We start from the raw sequence: 20,693 nt of genomic DNA on the forward strand, positions 1-20,693 counted from the left end.
GCAGGAACATCAGCTAGAGCAACAACATCATCAGCAGCTTGGGTAGTGGCTATGGGAAACTGCCCCCCTACTCACCCCTTCGTAATGGGAATTTTACATTTCCACCGCTGACTCATGGCCGCCTATGGAGATGCTCAGCGCACTGGGTTCCCAACGCCCGTAGCTGTTCCCGCCACCGGCGAGTCCGCTCTGCGAGGACAGGCACACACGTGCACGTGTCTCCGAACTTTCTCTCACACGGGTGCACGCACGTGTGTGCATGTGTGTGAGAGAGAGGTAGTGTAGTGGGAGCGTGGAGTGGTAGTGTAGCAGTCAGTACGCTGCGCTGCGAACCCGGCGACCCAAGTAAAATTCTCGCTCACGGCCAACACTAGTGACGATTATTTGAACCGGTCCTGGGCCTCCCCTAGGTCGAGTCAGCCTCAAATGACTACCTAGTGCGGTGTTTAAACATTGCCACTAGGGAGACAAAGGCGGACGGGCGTGGTACTGGCCACCCACCTCTTTGTGTACCTTGCCGGGCTTCATAGGTGCTCGTTAACAGCACTTGCCCCAACAGTCTGTTAAGGCTATACGGGGGATCTTTGTTTTTTGTGTGAGTGAGAACGCCCTGAAGCGGGGAATAGCCCCATCTTCCTCGCCGGCCGCTACAGCGGATCATGGATAACAAATCAAGTTGTTAAAGGGTAAACGTATCCTAGTCGATTGCCAGTTTCGAAATTATAGAACACGCAGTCGTTTTAATTTGAATTTTAGTAATGAATGCACCGGTTCGCACGCGTCACAGTACAAAAGCCGCCGTGGGGTATTTTATCCTCGTATCTCATTTGAAAGGATACAGGTGCACCCCTGTAATTTCTCGCTTTGCGCCACTGGTGGTGGAAGCGCCTCCACTAGAGGGTTCTCTAGAGGGTATTTGGCCTCCTCTTCCACGCTAATTAGACGTCTTGGAAAGAGTGGGCGTACCAAACACGCGACCTGTCTATCGATGAGTCCGATGTGCTACATATCACACAACGGCTACTCCCTTCGTTTCTCAGTTAAAAAGTGAACATGTTGCATTGTAAATCCATATGTGTGCCGCAAACCGGGAACGGTGTTTTTACCTTTTGAATGCGGTTACTGGATATACAACTCGCCCCATCCCCGATTTTAACAATTGTAACATCAAACATCGGTCCTGGCGGGAAATTACCCGCTGGTGCACTCACCACTGCGCCACCGCCAGAGGTCGCAAACGGGTTTTGATTCCTTACCCTTACCCATATCCCGGCCGCACCAGGGTCGTAAACGGGTACGGGTTCCCGTTCCCTACCCGTACCCTACCCGAAATGAGTGACAAATGGTTACTCACCAGTGACTCACGGTCTACCCGTACCCGGCCGCACCAGGGTCGCAAATGGATACCCGTACCCGACCGGGTACGGGTTCCCGTTCCCTACCCGTACCCTACCCGAAATGAGTGACAAACGGTTACTCACCAGTGACTCACGGCCTACCCGTACCCATACCCGGCCGCACCAGGGTCGCAAATGGCTAACCGTACCCGTACCCGGCCGGGTACGGGTAGCCGGGTATTGGGTAGGGTACGGGTATCGGGTACCCGGTTGCGACCTCTGGCCACCGCTCACCAGCTGCATCAATCACAAATCCTTGCAGACACCCATAATGCTCACATTGCACTCATGTCGCTCGATCGCGACTTCACTCTTCGCACGAACTCACATTCACGTCGTGTTTTCGCCATTGTATACTCTCCAAACTGCGGGTTGTCACATTCCGTGGCAGAGCGCAGTTCAAGACGACCTTGTCTCCCTCGGACGCCACGACTACGCCGCTCCTCGCATGACCTGTGCAAACATCTTCCAAAAACATGTAATTTAAACGCATGCAATAATAATAACATAGAATGCAGCTGGCGTCGCTTACTGAGTCCATATCTTAAGTGCTGCAGACTGACCAGCGCAGCTGTTCGTGAATCTGAGACTAAAACTGACCACAGTCGTTATCACCACTGCCCATTCATGTAAGGCAGCAGCAGCATGCCTTGTCTCACGCGGGAGGTCTGTGTGTGACAAATGTGCAATATCTTTGTTTTTGCGAAATGCACAGATGAAAACGGAGATGCAAAGACGCAATTGATATTTTATTTAGCAGGTAAATTCCACTTGAGCTATTCGCTATTTTCATTGATGACCTGGTCACACATAGTGGCTAATTAAATTAGCTTAACCTATATTCGGATTTATAGTAGCCAAATAATCTAAACACACATTTCTAAATGTGGAGGGCAATACCAAAGGACGACAGGCTCCTGCGTACCAGGCGAGGGAGATCACATCTCCTCGCCACTGTGGCGCCCCAAATAGAGATGAATAGAGATGCACAGAGATAAACATTGATACATATGAAAAAAATTAAATTATGCCTTTATCATATTATTTTCATGTTAAAATTACCAATTAAACTTTGATTTTGGGGGATTAAATATTGCGTTACCTACAATATAATTTGTAAAGTAGAGATTAAAGTAATCGTTGGAAATACTGTACAATTGTGAATGCTATGTTTTTTTTGTACTATCGGGGTATCTTATCTTCCCCATTTGCTCACTGGTTTCACAACACCACTTACCAGTCAACCTGATCCTCACCAGATGCACTACTCTCCTGACATTCAGCAAACATCACCCACCGCTAACTTGACACAAACCAGCCATCAGTCTAATCGTTCACATTCACCAGACCAACTGACGAAACACCCACACACCTATGACAAATCCAAATTTTGTAATAATATACTACACCCCTATACCATGCCACTGCACCGTGGTTCAACTGCCTCCACCGCGGCTCGGCCGATTCATCACTTATACAGCCGTCTCTGCAACGATTCGGCCGCCTCCACCACTGTTTAGGCTACCTGGTCTTTAGGAGACTGCGCGTGTTTGTGTGTGTGAGGCCGTCTGTCCTGGAAAAACAACCCCCTACCTCCTCGTGGTGCCGGATGGCAACGCTGTGGTGGGCAGTGCCATGGTGGGATATCCAATTTGTATTGGCCTTTCCCTTCATGGCGTTAGTAACCACCACAGCGGCCAAATGGGGGCTCTGAATGGGTGCGAAGAGCTGGTAACCCCTCCACTTTCAATTAACTACAACTAAACTACGATGCAAAAAACGTATTAAGCGTGTGCTGGAGGCCCCGGGGGGATAGGCGTCTATAACGTCTCCTGGCCAAACCCTATTTGGCGGAGCCAGGAGACTTTACCCTCGGGGCTCTTCCAGAAGCAACAAAAAGCCACTTCGGATGGCTATGTGGAATGTTCGAACGCTCACTGCAGAGGAGAGGCTGCCACTCCTATGTCAGGAGTTGGATCAGTACCACCTGGATCTCTGTGGTATTCAGGAGGGCCGGTGGACCGGCTCTGGCTCCTACAGCCATGGAGAGTGGACATTCCTCTACGTGGGGCAGGAGACTGCCAAACAGCAGATAGTGGCTCTTCTCCTGAACAAAATAATGAAGGGGGCGTGGGAGCGTGGCAGTGAGGTGTGGGAAGCTGTAAACCCCAGGCTACTTTGGGCACGCCTTTCCATCAACCAGAGGCGAGGAGTGGTGGTCATGGTTACTTATGCCCCAACCGACGACGAACATCCGTGGAGGGATGCAGGCAAGGCTGATGAGTCAGATGCTTTCTATGACCTCCTGTCACAGGTGCTGGCTAAAGTGGCCCCTCGGGATCGAGTCATCTTGTTGGGTGACTTCAATGCCCGAGTTGGTCATGATGCTAGCACCTCTGGAGGGATTGGAAGACATTACCAGATCAGTTCAATAACAACAGTAGGAGGCTGCTATATTTTTGTGCAGCCCATGGGCTTGTAATTATCAACATGCTGTTCCGGCACCGGCGCATCCACACATCATCATGGATGCATTCTGGGTCCAAGCAAGAACATCTGCTGGGCTACATAGTGATGGAACAGTGGATGCGGGCCCATGTCCTTGACATCAGGACCTACCGTGGAGCTGATCTGCCCACTGTCCATCGACTTGTCATCTGTAAGATGCGCCTGCCATTCTTCCACTCCGGTGGGGGGTGTACACCAAGGCCGTAGCCACGGAGTCAACATTGGGGGAGACCAAATCTTCCACGGTGTCTGGGGGTCCCAACCCAGAAAAATATCTAAATTAGAAAACTCATTTCTTGCCTAAAATATAAAAAAAATTCACTAACACATGGGATGGACTTTTTATTTAAATTTTTACAATAATGTATAATAATGTATTGTATTACATTGCTCCGTTTCAACTTTTATTTTTTACATTTCTTGATTCATTGTATGTAATGGCAGAGATTAGGGATTAATAAAGTACAACCATAACCACAATCATATGCACAGAAATCTACGCATTGTTTATATGAAGACAAGTCCAGATATTGTGGCCAAGGTTTAGCAATTTGTATATTTTATTTACATAGCATAGCAAAATAGTTTTTTAGCAATATATTGGGGGGACATTTTCAGCATATTTGAAAATTGGGCGGGATGTGTCCCCCCCAATATATATTTAAATTACGGCCTTGGTGTGCACCCAGGACCTCATTCAAACTCATAGCGGCATGGTCTCAGCTAGCTGATGAAAGTTGCAAGCGAGAATTACATCATCGCTTGCGGCTGGGGTTGGCATCGTCCCCCACTCCTCCTGATGTTGAGGGGAAATGGGCGAGGTTTAGGATTGTGACTCATGCGACTGCAGTGGTTGCTTTGGGTACACGGTCCAGACCTCCTCGGAGACCCTGGCTGACAGAGGAGGTGTTTAGGCTAGCTGAGCAAAAACGACAGGACCACTCTCATCGTCTACAGCATCTCACACAATCATATGCACAGAAATCTACGCATTGTTTATATGAAGACAAGTCCAGATATTGTGGCCAAGGTTTAGCAATTTGTATATTTTATTTACATAGCATAGCAAAATAGTTTTTTAGCAAAATATTGGGGGGACATTTTCAGCATATTTGAAAATTGGGCGGGATGTGTCCCCCCCAATATATATTTAAATTACGGCCTTGGTGTACACCCAGGACCTCATTCAAACTCATAGCGGCATGATCTCAGCTAGCTGATGAAAGTTGCAAGCGAGAATTACATCATCGCTTGCGGCTGGGGTTGGCATCGTCCCCCACTCCTCCTGATGTTGAGGGGAAATGGGCGAGGTTTAGGATTGTGACTCATGCGACTGCAGTGGTTGCTTTGGGTACACGGTCCAGACCTCCTCGGAGACCCTGGCTGACAGAGGAGGTGTTTAGGCTAGCTGAGCAAAAACGACAGGACCACTCTCATCGTCTACAGCATCTCACGTTAGAGAGGCTTACCGCAGCCTTCGCTCAGAGGTTCAGAGAGCCGTGAGGTGCTGCAAGGATAGTTGGTGGTCGCGGGTTTTTGAGGAGATGGAGTATGCCTCAATGGCCTGCGATCACAAATCGCTCTTTAATTCCATCCAAAAAGTAACCTGCAGCGCCACACCTATTACCATCATTAGGGGAAAGAACAGTGATCCAATCTACGACCCTCAGGAACAGATTTGCAGATTTTTTGAGCATTTCTGTGAGGTCCTGGGAGAGTGGAAATCCCTCAGTCTGGATCAAAGTGGAGATGACCCTGCTGAGACTGCGGTGCTGGCTGAGGTACCATCTGTTGAGGAAGTACTGAAGGCGATCCAGAGCCTGAGACCAGGAAAGGCACCGAGCATAGATTATCACCCAATCGAAATGCTGAGGGAGGGTGGCGTTTGTGCACAGACTGCCCTACATGACATCATAACAACAGTCTGGACCACTAGACTGGTTCTACAGGATTGGAAGGATACCCTGGTGTTCCCCCTCTTGAAGAAGGGGAACCGCACAGACTGTAACAACTACAAGGGCATCTCACTCCTCAGTGTGCCGGGAAAGGTCCTGGCAAGGATTATTCAACATCGCCTTGCCAGGCACGTTGAGGAGGGAATTGCGGAGCCCCAATGTGGTTTCAGGAAAGGGCGGTCCTGTACATTGGCCATATTTTTTGTCTATTTGCTATAGCAGGGGTGTAGGGAATTCCAGCAAGACCAACATCTCTGCTTTATTGACCTGGTCAAAGCCTATTATACTATCAGTAGGCCTGGGCTCTGGATTGTTCTTCGTGCTTTCGGAGTCCCTGACCCACTGCTCATGATCATTAAAGACCTTCATGATGGTGAGTGAATCCTTGTAAAACTATGTGGCCGGGATTCGGGGTCATTCCCTGTTCACTTTGGGGTGCGACAGGCATGTCCTCTGGCTCCCACATTCTTTAACATCTTTTTCGACCACGTCAGTTGTACTGGAGGAATTTCCATCTGGTACAGATACAATGGGAGGCTGATCGATGCCCAGGTGCGGTTAAGGGATGGCTCCCTATTGTTCAACCATGTTATGTATGCTGATGATCTGGTAATTGCTGCTCACTCAGAGGAGGAGTTGGAGGCGCTGCTGCTGAAACTGGAGCTTGCTACTAAGAGGTGGGGACTTACTATCAGCCCCACCAAAACTAAGCACCTGCCTGGGTATTTTGCACCATCGGACACTCCACCTGCGCAACTCCCAATTGGTGATAGGGCAGTTGTGGAGAGATTGGATGGTTTCCCATACCTGGGCAGTGTGCTCATGACCGGCTCCGGTTTGACAGCAGAGGGTTCACTCCGAATCAGGCGAGTGGCATTATATTTTCATCGAGTGCGTAACGCTGTGTGGAAGCTACCTGGTCTGTCGTTCTGCACGAAGCTTCAGGTCTTCTTGGCCACAGTCATTCCCTCCCTTCTCTATGCTTGTGAAATGGTCACCCCCCTAATGGAACATCTTCGCCGGTTAGAAACATTTAGGCTGGCCTACCTACGATCCATCTTGGGTTTAACCAGGATAGATTGTGTGAGCAGCTCACATATCCTTGAAAGATGTGGACAAAGTCCCATCGGTGAGCTCCTCCGGCAGGCAAGGCTGCGTTGGCTGGGTCATGTAGCCCGCATGCCCAGCCACCGCATGCCGAAATAGCTTTTGTTCGGCCAGATCGAGGGGGCTAAATGGGCACGGCACAGGCTAGAGAAGATATGGAGTGATGTGGTACAGGAGGATGTGGAGCTGAGTGGACTTGCTGATGACTGATACCAGTGGTGTCAAGATCGGCCTATGTGGAGGAGGTTCGTGAAGGACGCTACTGGGCAGTTGGAGGCAGTCACACTCCAAAAATAACGGAGGGGGGAGAAGCGACGTTCACAACAACGAGCGGAGCGCCGGGTGGCTAAAGCACAGCAAGTTGGCACAGTAGGGGTACAGGTGGTTCATCAGCAAGTCATCTCAATCAGACAACCCGTGGCACCTGGGTCTGCCCCGTGACCTCCTGCCAGCGGGCGTTCGACACTTCACGTGGCCTCAACATGGACATAGCCCGGCACAAGCGACGTGGTGACGTCACCGCCACTTAGTGGCGAATGTCAGTTGTTGTTGAGGCCGTCTGTCCCTTCCTCCCCCTCAGAGGCCAGTGCTAGGGTATTTGCCCCTTCACCTTCATCAGTATTTGTCCCCTTTTTCAACGGTTTAATCTTTTGTATTGTCTACTTAAGATTGGGTAGTCTTGGTGGTTTTTTTTAGGCTTGGTCAGAGTATTTATATCCTCACTTCTCTGTATGTTGGGAGATGCATTCCCTCAGAGGTGATCTCCCTGCTAATTTTGAAATTTCCCCACACTATTGTGCTGGGCTATTTCAACTCTTGGGTTGATGATCCCACAGATGAACTTGCCACTGATGTATTGGACGCCATGGTGTCCATGGGGTTTATCCAGCCTGTGTGTGATTCAACTCATGATCATGGACATACACCTCACCTAATATTCGCTCAGGGTATAACAGTTCGGAAACTTGGCTTCAATCTTCCCTCATAGACTGATCACGGGGTAATTCTGGGTATAATTAGAGGAACTTATATCCCTCTTAAACGTTGTGGTGGATCGACACTTCCTTGGATTCGGTTCAAGAGGCAAATGGAGTCTATTTGGTTCAATATGGCCTTCCTGACTTATTTATCTTTATTCCCGTTTCATGGTTCCACCGATGAGTAAGTCAAGACAGATGATTGTATGCTCCGCTCTTCCATAGATAATGTTGCACCTCATCTATAGTTTCCTCTCGCCTATTGGTGAGCGCCCCTTAGAATTCCGGTAAGCTCTGCTTGCAGAAGCAAGAACTACAGAAGCAGGAACATTGTTGGTCCAGATTTTATCATACTGTGATCTTGACCAGGCAGTCCTGGTAATCTGCCAATGAAAGTATCTGAAGGCGGTCTTCCTGGCAAAAACATATTTTGTTGCCAAGAAGATCTAATCGGCAAGGAACCACCCTGCCAAGCTCTTCAGGAAGATAAACTAGCCAGATGTCACATCCGATTCAGATTTGGCATGGTTCATAAAATACAGAAATTCATATCTGGTACGAAATATGTATTACTGAAGATATCAACAGAAGGTGTTTACCGGATGCATTGCACTTGTGTCGAATGCTATGGTGGGCAAACAGGACGAATGATCAGCACGAGACTTAAAGAACACCAATAGATATTAAATACTCCCAAAAACAACCGTCGGCAGTGACAGAACACGCATGCCAACAAGGACACTCAATTGATTTCGATAATGTTGAAGTTCTGTGCAAAACTAGTTACCTCCTCTCATCAGGCAGAGCTCCAGGGTCCGATGCCATTCCAGCAGAAATCTACAAGGCTGGAGGGCCTCGCTTAGTCGAGAAACTGACCGACCTCTTCCAGTCTATGTGGAAATTAGAAGCCGTTCCCAAGGAGTTCAAGGATACTACTATAATCAATCTATATAAAAGGAAAGGCAATCGGCAGGACTGCGACAACCATAGAGGCATCTCCATACTAGCAGTCGCTGGCAAAATCTTGGCAATAATCCTTCTGAACCGCCTAATTGTCCACCTAGACCAGGGTCTGCTACCTGAGGGTCAGTGTGGTTTCAGAAAAGACCGCGGAACCACTGACATGGTATTTACTGCCCGGCAGTTACAGGAGAAATGCCAAGAACAAAATGTTGATCTATATATGGCTTTCGTTGATCTAACAAAAGCATTCGACACAGTCAGCCGGGAGGGCCTATGGAAAATCATGGCCAAGTATGGGTGTCCAGACAAGTTCATTGGCATCGTGCGCAAACTCCGTCAGAGCAAGAACTCTCTGATCCGTTCCCAATCACAAACGGGGTGAAGCAAGGCTGCGTTTTATCGCCAACGCTCTTCAGCATGGTGTTTTCTGCCATGCTACAAGACTCATTCCAGAACCACAACACTGGGATTAACTTCATCTACCGTTTTGACGGTGGGCTATTCAATCTGCGGAGGATGCAAGCCAAAACTAGAGTGGAGGAAATCACTGTTCGAGAACTTTTGTTTGCTGATGACTGTGCTCTGGCTGCTGGCTCAAATAAAGATCTACAGGACAGTATGGACCACCTCTCCTCAGCCTGCAACAACTTCGGCCTAACAATCAGCACAAAGAAGACTGAAGTCCTATACCAACCTGCTCCTGGGAAACCCTACACTGAGCCAACCATCTTTGTGAATGGGCAAAAGCTTCAGGCCGTTGACAAGTTTACTTACCTTGGTAGTACACTGTCTCGCGCTGTCAACATAGATGATGAAGTTAACATCAGGATTGTCAAGGCCAGTGCAGCCTTTGGACATCTACGTGACTCGGTATGGAAAAGGACTGGCATCAAGCAGGAGACAAAACTGAAGGTCTACCGGGCTGTTGTCTTACCAACTCTTCTGTATGGGTGCGAAGCCTGGACAGTTTACCAGCGCCATGCCAAGAAATTGAATCATTTCGAATTGAGCTGTCTGAGGAAACTGCTGAGGATCAAGTGGCAAGACAGAATCCCTGACACGGAAGTCCTCAGCAAGGCAAATATCCCCAGCATCTACACCTTGCTTGCGAAGGAACAGCTTAGATGGACTGGCCACGTGACCAGAATGCCCTACGCGAGACTTCCAAAACAAGTCTTCTTTGGCGAGCTGAGGAATGGCAAGCGAGCACAAGGTGGCCCCAAAAAGCGCTACAAGGACACCCTTAAAGCTTCCTTGAAGAGCTTTGGATTCGACCTGAAAAGCTGGGAATCCCTAGCACAGGACCGACCTGCCTGGAGAAGAAAAGTACAGGACGGTGCAGTCCTCTGTGAGAGTAGGAGAAGCTCCTGTGCTATCTTGAAGAGGCAGCAGCGCAAATCTACAAAGGAAGGACGTGTGGCTGCACCTCAGAGCTCTACATCCTCCCTGACCTGTCCAGTGTGCCACAGAGAATTCCGGGCTCGGATTGGCCTCTTCAGCCATCTGCGCACTCATCAAAACCCAACAAAATGACAAACGTGCCATGGTCATCATCAACTTTGATGGACGAACAAGAAGAGAAGAAGAAGAAGTTACCACTGGCCAAGACTAATTCGGGATTCTTTTGAAAGTGAGAGAAATTCAAATTATTTTAAGCATTCGGATAGCTACAGCCTTAGTGCTGCTTGGAAGTGAATAATCAAATAATAGATTGTTAAAATGCATGTCTATACAGGTCACCATACTTGGTACGACTATATTAGTAAAGAAAATCGACAGGAGGTACAAGAACAATGGGTTTGCATAATGTGCATGCATAACGTATGTTGATTACCATATAAATAACCCAACCGACAATGAATACCCATTGTCATTTATATGCATTCATTAAATCCCCCCACCCCTACATCGCTCAAGAAGGGCTCACAAGTGATGCCATCAAATCAACCACTCTATTTAAAGAACGAAACAGGAGGTTTTCTCCACAAATCTGTCTTTCGCCTGATGAAGCTAGTTGTAAGTACTGGCGAAACGTCGTACTCTGATTGCCCATGTTGTGGCTTTGCTTTCCAACACACCGATGTGCTGTACTAGTGTAGTGGCATAGCTTTGCTGCTGGGGAAAAGGGGAACTGCGGTGTATGTCAGTACTCAAGTCAGCAGGCCATGATATACACAAGAGAGGGACATCTAGGGGAAAGGTCACATAAGGGGCCCATCGGGAAGCCCCGGGAACTCGTGAGTAGGTTCCAGAAAAGGGGCGTGGCCAGGGTGGAGCAAGTCCACGCTGAGAATATAAGAGTGTGGGGGACTTCGTGGCTGTTGCTGGAAGTGGGATCCCCGTCGTGCTGCTCAAATCCATCGTCGTCACCTTCTCGTTGTCGTGACCATCTCCTCGTCGTCGTCTCCGTCTTCACCATCCCGGGGCTTTGCGAGTCAGACAGCCTACCAACTGTTCTAACGGACTTAATAATAAGTGTGCACCCACGTAGGGTGTGTGTTATCCCGATGGTGCTTGTTAAATACAAGTCTTACTGTCTCCGAGTTGAGTCACTACACTAGTAACGAATTGGCATGTTCTGTTTACGTGACAAACCTTACTAATTGGCTGTGTCGGGTGGTGGCGGGTTTAACGACACATTTATATATTTACGCAATCTAACCCCCAAAAAAAACCTGTATTTTGATTTATTTGACCGCAACATTAACATGCTTACGTAGGTAGCAGCTGTGGTCAAATCTGGATTTTTTTTCATCTTCGCCAACTCCGTGGTTTTCGCCCTCTTATTGTCAGCTTGCATATATCGACGCGTCTTGATTATGGTAATGTCATATTCTTGGGTTTTTTCGGTAAAGTCACGTAGGTAAAAATTTTTACTTAAAATTAATAAAAGTAAAATAAAAAATGAAATAAAAAACACGACGTTTCGGAGGCAACACAAGCTTCCGTCTTCAGGTGGAACCGTCACAGCACGCTTGCTGTATCAAGTAAATGAGAAATTCCAAGAGATCCGACCCCGTATATATACTGGTTGAGGGGGGAGGAGCCAGGACAGGCCCCCTTTTTTATTATTATGGTAAGGTAAGTGCGGCTGAAACTATGGCTAGTCTACATAACAAAGGACCGAGCCTTTGTTATGTAGACTGGCTGAGAGGAGGGGGGGGGGTGCCAGAGTTGTTAAAGTGCAACTGCTGCTAATGGGACCGAGCCCCTGCCATGTAGATGGTAAAAGCGAAAAAGCAGGTCAGGAAGAAACAGCCTCCTGCTATGTTGCTTGGTGGGTAAAACTTAAAGCAGAGAACCAGCGTGTGAAAAAAGAAGCTCAACATAATGAAACAAAACTGGATGTCTACCAGTAAACTGTACAGTAACTAAAGAATTATGGTAATGTCGTTCATGCAGAGCTTCCATTTGTCCTGGTGCAGAAGCTTCATCTAGTATGGAATGCGGCAACTCGAATGCTAAGGTGCCTCCCCCACTTAGAGCATATTACTTCCACTCTTTGCAATCTGTACTGGCTTCAATTCCTGTAATTATAACCTCAATCATTCACTAATTGCTTTGATTGATTATTGCATCATGCAATCAATCATTCTGTCTAACACCCTCTACCAGGTTCCTTGTGACTTCCTGCAGGCCCAGCCGTTGCTAGGGATGTCTGTTACTAACACCACCTGTTGTTAGGCACGCCTGTTGCTAATGAAGCCATTGCTAAGGACGTATTTTGCTTGGCTAATGATTGGGCCTTGCCACCAGCAGAGATCCATTTTAATTGGAGTGTGCATTATCATGTCAGCGGAGCATAGTTCTTTTTTATTCTGTCATCGATATAAGCGCGGTTTTGTTTAGCGCACATAGTTTGACAAGGAAAGGGCTTGGACAAAAATGATGTTTTTTCTTGGACATCTAAAGACGATGGTTTTTTCCATCAAAATTAAATTTGTGCACATAGCATGCAAACTGTGGATTATTAACCAGTTTAAGTCATAACTGGCTATGATGTTTCCATCCTACCTGCCGATGTTAGCTGTTATTTTCGACTCTCTGAGTTGCATTGCCAGGTTGGATGTCTTTGCATTGACAGGCTGAATGTCTCACTAGCATTGATATGCTAATCTCTCACAATACAATGGCCACCTCCACAGCTTTGGTGGCACCCTACAGGCTAATCTCTCAGCACAAAGACCACTGCCCCAGCCATTGACATGCTAATCTCTCACAATACAAAGGCCACTGCCCTAGCCTCTGTGGTTGGACCATCTCTAGCTCCACCTACCTACCTTAATGCACCCATCTCAGGTCTATATAAGACCTTGTCTCAGCAGCTTTCTCTCTCTCTCACCTAAAGACGATTGCTTAAGTTGCAATCAAAACATCGTTATATTTTAATTATTTTTATATCTAAGTGGCTTTACCGAAATACCCATAGAATATAAACTGTGGATTGTTTAAGTTGTTCCAATTGGCATGTACATACCCAGAATACAGAAAACGGAATAACTGTATATATCAATGCATTCATGGTAGCTATAATGTGCATTCAGTAATGCATACATCATGGACAGTCAAAGCAATAAATTTTGCACGCTGCACAGTGTTTATCAAATATACTTTAATAGTTATAATTACAACTTGTAACGTGCCGCCGCGCGAGGAGAAACTACACATGAGCGGGAAAGCAGCCAGCAAGGCGCTAAATCCCCCCACTCCAGCTCTGCGGTCCTCTATATATGAAGATGTTATCGGCCAATTCATTAGTGCTTATGTAGTGCTGTACTTTACACGGACAATTTCTTGCTTTTCTGTCGTCTCTATTTCTACTAATGCAGCACATTTCAGTAACACTCTCTGGCGCGCTCTCTGCTCGCTCGCTGCGCTCCGCCGGCCTCGCTCAGTCCGCTCTGCCGTCTCTCTCGACTCTCCTCCCCGCTCCTCCGTCACAGTCCAGCAGCCCTCTCGCAGTCTCTCCGTCTCACTCTGTTTTATCACGGCTTCTCCGTCTCACTCCAGCCGCTCTGTCACGGCTTCTCCATCTCACTCCAGCCGCTCTCTCATTGCTTTTCCGTCTCACTCCAGCCACTCTCTCGTAGCTTTTCCGTCTCACTCCAGCCGCTACACGATACTTCTTCCTTCACACCACTGCTACTCTATACTTCTTCTGTTACTCCACTGCTACCCTATACTTCTTTTGTTACTCCACTGCTACCCTATACTTCTTCTGTTACTCCCTGTCTTCAGCTCCGACCATCTGCATCTGCTCCCAGGCACGTCTCCACTCCAACTCCCCGCAACTCCAAAACTCCCTTCTATTTCTAGATTTGAAGCTTTCGTGACTGCAAGGAATCATCTTCTTAGGTTTTTTCGGTAAAGTCACGTAGAAAGTAAAATAAAATAAAAACAAAAATCACGACGTTTTGGAGGCAACACAAGTCTCCGTCATCAGGTGGGACCGTCACAGCCAGATTAGCTGTATCAAGTGAGGCAATGATTCAAGATGTAATCCCTTAAAAGCGAGTTGAGGGGGGAGGGAGAGGGAGGGGGGAGCTCATCAGACTATGGTAGCCAATGAAAGGAACGTATCGGGAGGGAGGGGGGGCGAGGCCAAAAGGGTGGGTGATGGACGTGGAAGCGCTTGTGCGCAAGCGGCCAATTACTGCACACGCCAACACAATGGAGCGATTGTGCGCAAGCGGCCAGCCACTGCACCCGCCAACACAATAGGCAGAGAGGAGGAGGGGAGGTCTAATACACATGATAGACAAAAGAACGAAAATGATGATGGGTACAAACTTAGGGGGAGCTCATCAGACTATGGTAGCCAATGAATGGAACGTATCGGGAGGGAGGGGGGGCGGGGGGGGGGCGAGGCCAAAAGGGTGGGCGACGGACGTGGAAGCGCTTGTGCGCAAGCGGCCAATTACTGCACACGCCAACACAATGGAGAGAGAGGGGGAGGGGGGGTCTGATACACATGATAGACAAAAGAACGAAAATGCCCATGTTTATGCCAATGCTGGCTGAACAATGAAGAGAGTACTGTTAAAATAACTTGGGATGTTAACACTCGGTAAAGTACATCTTATCTGACAGGCACTATTTTACTGTACTTTACCGAGTGTTAACATCCCAAGTTATTTTAACAGTACTCTCTTCATTGTTCAGCCAGCATTGGTATAAACATGGGCATTTTCGTTCTTTTGTCTATCATGTGTATCAGACCCCCCCTCCCCCTCTCTCTCCATTGTGTTGGCGTGTGCAGTAATTGGCCGCTTGCGCACAAGCGCTTCCACGTCCGTCGCCCACCCTTTTGGCCTCGCCCCCCCCCCCGCCCCCCCTCCCTCTCGATACGTTCCATTCATTGGCTACCATAGTCTGATGAGCTCCCCCTAAGTTTGTACCCATCATCATTTTCGTTCTTTTGTCTATCATGTGTATTAGACCTCCCCTCCTCCTCTCTGCCCATTGTGTTGGCGGGTGCAGTGGCTGGCCGCTTGCGCACAATCGCTCCATTGTGTTGGCGTGTGCAGTAATTGGCCGCTTGCGCACAAGCGCTTCCACGTCCATTGCCCACCCTTTTGGCTTCGCCCCCCCTCCCTCCCGATACGTTCCTTTCATTGGCTACCATAGTCTGATGAGCTCCCCCCTCCCTCTCCCTCCCCCCTCAACTCGCTTTTAAGGGATTACATCTTGAATCATTGCCTCACTTGATACAGCTAATCTGGCTGTGACGGTCCCACCTGATGACGGAGACTTGTGTTGCCTCCGAAACGTCGTGATTTTTGTTTTTATTTTATTTTACTTTCTATGTGACTTTACCGAAAAACCTAAGAAGATGATCCCTTCTATTTATCTCCACCCTTATTAATTCCCAATTAATTAGTTGGCGTCCCCCCCCACGCCCCTCGCCCCCAGCCCCCGCTGCCACCTGCCTCTTTTCCCAGACTTGGAGGCGCCATCTCACACACAACAAAAACAACAACAACCAGCCAATCACAGCCTCGCATCCTTAATTGCCCAGCCACCCGTCTCCGACGCACCCTTCGGCCCCTGGCAACAGCCACGTGTCCCGATATGCCCCCACTGTAACCCACACGCACATGTGTGCAATTTCCCCCCTTAGCGCGTGTGAAACCACTACACTTACATATTAGAGGAGATCACATAACCTAGGGAAAACCGATGCGTGCGAGGTGGCAACACCGCAGTCAAGTTAAGTTTTCTTTTGCTACCCAAAGCGCCATCACAGTCATAACCATATATGTAAAAACAGACAATTCTATCCTACAGTGATAGAGAAAATGGGACAAATAATATGAATCCATTTACTCTACCGCATTCTCCTGGCATGCTAGGGTTATGGATGCTCCTCGACACCCATAGGAAGGGAGTTTCACAGCATCTGTGTGTGATCCAACAACCCTCACTGCTGTCTCTATGCAGCGCTGGACTAACCACCACTGCCCAGCTGAAAAGACTGAAATCTACTCTTGAATGATCATGTTAATAGGTAAAGCAAAAGTTAACCCCCGCAATGTCATGTTTATGTCAAACATGGGGTCAAATTTAATTAGATGTTATCGGCAAAATTGGCGGCTCTAGCCCCTGTCTTTGTCTCTGTGTGTCTTTGTCACCAGTGTACATGGCTATTTTCGCGACTAAGTGAGGGTAGCTCCCTAACCTTCTAATTGTGTCGTTCTTGTGCCCTCTGCCGTGTGCTGAGCTCCATGTACAAATTCTCTTATCGAGTCTCTGAGGGCCCATAGCTAACGAGCAGCTGCTCTAGTGTAAGAGGTAATGACAGTGATCGTGGCCGAAGGATCCCTGCGATTTCCACTTTTAATGCCCCAGCCGCAAAAAATTGTAACCAAATCCTGTTTGGGGGATTCATTTCAGATTCCAAAGAAAACAGGATGAGATGTTACTATCCTTTGTGCAAGCACTTCCAAGAGTTCATGAACAGTGAGCCTGGTGAAATTTGGGGAGCGCATCGTCAGTAGTGAACCTTTGGTTCCTAGGGTGTTTCGGCCTTTCATACTATACACCCTCCCCAAAGGCGGCCAGCGACAGGGTGATCAATCCTACGCTTGCGTCCCATTCCCAATTAGTCATAGGAGTTGCCTTGTTGTTGATAGCCAACATCCCATGGGACTATGCATGGCAGGGGTGTCCTCCTCCCTGAGTCAAGCATTGTTGACTGCATACCTCCTGGCCCTCTCACTTTGGGGCCCAGCTGGGGTCTTTCCTCTTCATCCAGAGCCACTGACTGCTGCCTTCTGCCGCCTCCGATACAGCTCTGATTGCCGAACGCTGGCTCTGGCCCTTAATTCCCAGGTCTCTAAGCAGTCTGGTTGTAGATGTTGCCCCAAACCCTCTGCAGCCCACCTCCACTGGTCGGACTTCTGTGTTCCAGCCATGATGCCGTGCTTCGGCAGCTAGATCGGCATAGCGCAGATGTTTTCGCTCATAAGCCTCATCTACTGAGTCCTCCCAGGGTACTGTGAGCTCAATGATGAAGACCTTCTTGAGCGAACGGGACCAGAGCACCATGTCAGGTCTTAGGGTGGTGGTTGCGATCTCCGGGGGAAACACAAGTTGCCGGCCAATGTCAGCTAGCATTTTCCAGTCGCGGGCCAAGCGCAGCTGGTCTCGCTCTATTGGTGTAGAGCCGCTCTTCGGTGGTTTAGCCCCTTCGCGGACAAAGGTCGTCCGTAAGGGGTGTGATGCTGCTGGGGGTGGTAGGGAGTTGGTGGCAGCTCGCTTGTCCTCCAGGGCGGACGCAAGGTTTTTAAGGACTTGGTTGTGACGCCAAGTGTAGCGTCCTTGGGTGAGGCTTGTTTTACACCCTGTGAGAATGTGCCTGCGGTTGGCTGGCATGGAACAGAGGGCACAGTCCGGATCTTCACCATACCATTGGTGAAGATTAACTGGTGTTGGAAGGACGTCATATGTTGCTCTGATGGAAAAGCTCAACCACCTCGCTTCCATGGCCCACAGATCCTTCCAGAATAAAGTAAATTTTAGTTACATTTTTGGTTTTGGCAAAAATAAATAAGCGATTAATTTGGTATTTCCGTTGTGGTTTGGGTTCGTTTCAACTCTCTGGTTTTTATTGTTATAAAGCAGTTTTAATCACCAGGTATTGGCATTCTTTTCTATTCTAGGAAAGTTCCATACAGTGAGGGAAAAACGTATTTGATCCCCTGCTGATTTTGTACGTTTGCCCACTGACAAAGAAATGATCAGTCTATAATTTTAATGGTAGGTTTATTTGAACAGTGAGAGACAGAATAACAACAACAAAATCCAGAAAAACGCATGTCAAAAATGTTATAAATTGATTTGCATTTTAATGAGGGAAATAAGTATTTGACCCCCTCTCAATCAGAAAGAGTACACTCTTAAAGGGAGTGCTCCTAATCTCAGCTTATTACCTGTATAAAAGACACCTGGGAGCCAAAAAAATTTCTGATTGAGAGGGGGTCAAATACTTATTTCCCTCATTAATATAACGAGCTGAGATTAGGAGTACGCTCTTAAAGGGAGTGCTCCTAATCTCAGCTTGTTACCTGTATAAAAGACACCTGTTCACAGAAGCAATCAATCAGATTCCAAACTCTCCACCATGGTCGAGACCAAAGAGCTCTCCAAGGATATCAGGGACAAGATTGTAGACCTACACATGGCTGGAATGGGCTACAAGACCATCGCCAAGCAGCTTGGTGAGAATGTGACAACAGTTGGTGCGATTATTCGCAAATGGAAGAAACACAAAAGAACTGTCAATCTCCCTCGGCCTGGGGCTCTATGCAAGATATCACCTCGTGGAGTTGCAATGATCATGAGAACGGTGAGGAATCAGGCCAGAACTACACGGGAGGATCTTGTCAATGATCTCAAGGCAGCGGGGACCATAGTCACCAAGAAAACAATTGGTAACACACTACGCCGTGAAGGACTGAAATCCTGCAGTGCCCGCAAGGTCCCCGTGCTCAAGAAAGCACATATACATGCCCGTCTGAAGTTTGCCAATGAACATCTGAATGATTCAGAGGACAACTGGGTGAAAGTGTTGTGGTCAGATGAGACCAAAATGGAGCTCTTTGGCATCAACTCAACTCGCCGTGTTTGGAGGAGGAGGAATGCTGCCTATGACCCCAAGAACACCATCCCCACCGTCAAACATGGAGGTGGAAACATTATTCTTTGGGGGTGTTTTTCTGCTAAGAGGACAGGACAACTTCACCGCATCCAAAGGAACGATGGACGGGGCTATGTACCGTCAAATCTTGGGTGAGAACCTCCTTCCCTCAGCCAGGGCATTGAAAATTGGTCGTGGGTGGGTATTCCAGCATGACAATGACCCAAAACACACGGCCAAGGCAACAAAGGAGTGGCTCAAGAAGAAGAACATGAAGGTCCTGTAGTGGCCTAGCCAGTCTCCAGACCTTAATCCAATAGAAAATCTGTGGAGGGAGCTGAAGGTTCGAGTAGCCAAACGTCAGCCTCGAAACCTTAATGACTTGGAGAAGATCTGTCAAGAGGAGTGGGACAAAATCCCTCCTGAGATGTGAGCAAACCTGGTGGCCAACTATAAGAAACGTCTGACATCTGTGATTGCCAACAAGGGTTTTGTCACCAAGTACTAAGTCATGTTTTGCAGAGAGGTCAAATACTTATTTCCCTCATTAAAATGCAAATCAATTTATAACATTTTGACATGCGTTTTTCTGGATTTTGTTGTTGTTATTCTGTCTCTCACTGTGTAAATAACCATACCATTAAAATTATAGACTGATCATTTCTTTGTCAGTGGGCAAACGTACAAAATCAACAGGGGATCAAATACTTTTTTCCCTCACTGTATCTATAGCCAGGGTGGCCTGTCGTCCGAATCATTCGACCTCTAAAAGCAAACATGTGAATTCCACGGCTGTGAAGCTATGAGTGTCTACACGCGTATATTCTGGTCTACCAGCAAACAAAGCAGGCTCTTGCACATAACATATAGCATTCACGTGCATAAGAAAACGAGAAGCTGTTACCTGCTCCGCACGTCGCCAACAGAGCCATCGCGATAACGGCCCTCGGCAGCTCCGGGTGAGCCATGTGCCCCACAGTCCTTGGGCACACAGCCTGCTTAACACCAACTGTGTGGTCGTGCACTTCACACGAAGCTGTATAAAGGGAAAGTCCAGTTTTCATAACGCGGATATTGCACATTTTCCGGTTGCCCTTAACATTACCCACACATAGTTCGCAAACATTCCTACCAGCGCTGACCATTTACAATGTAAAAAAAATGCCTGAAGGGAGAGGGAGCACAGTAGTTAACTCACTGCGCTAGGAATCGACGGCTAATGGGGAAACAGCCCCAATGACCGACACCGCGTAGGAAGGTTTCATCCAGCAGTGGATTGACACACGGGGTGAAAGTTATCATTATAGATACAACACATTTACGTGGTAAATGTGGTCTGTGTTTACTTCACACAAGAGAAAGAAGCAACATTTCTCTATCTGTAATGATTACTTGACACACTTCTCTTGTGCTGGTACTTTATTGAAGACACGGTCACTTGACATCAGGCGGAGATCCCACTGCAACAGCCCCGAGTCTGCTGCACATCTCCCCCACATATCAATACGAGGCCACGCCCCCCCCCTCGATCATTCTCGCTGACTCTGGATGCTCCCTCGACCGGCAGACTCCACCGTCCTCTTCCGTCTCCTGACCACGCTCCCCTCTCCAACACTCCCGCAGCCACCAGTCCCCACGCACTCGCAAC

At 48.0% G+C, this 20,693-nt stretch overlaps 1 long non-coding RNA gene across 1 annotated transcript in view; it reads right to left on the reverse strand.

Moving 5' to 3' along the window:
* The window catches only part of LOC144729236 (uncharacterized), a 32,140-nt gene extending 12,096 nt beyond the window's left edge, over positions 1-20,044 (reverse strand). The window contains exons 1-2 of the long non-coding RNA XR_013587659.1: positions 19,950-20,044; positions 1,726-1,862 (exon numbers count right to left, since the gene is read on the reverse strand). This is a non-coding gene — a long non-coding RNA (uncharacterized LOC144729236). The remainder of the gene's footprint in view (positions 1-1,725; positions 1,863-19,949) is intronic.
* Positions 20,045-20,693: the final 649 nt, after the last annotated feature.

This window comes from Lampetra planeri, chromosome 31, assembly GCF_965212315.1.
Source record: "Lampetra planeri chromosome 31, kcLamPlan1.2.h2, whole genome shotgun sequence".
In the NCBI taxonomy this organism is placed as follows: domain Eukaryota; kingdom Metazoa; phylum Chordata; class Hyperoartia; order Petromyzontiformes; family Petromyzontidae; genus Lampetra; species Lampetra planeri.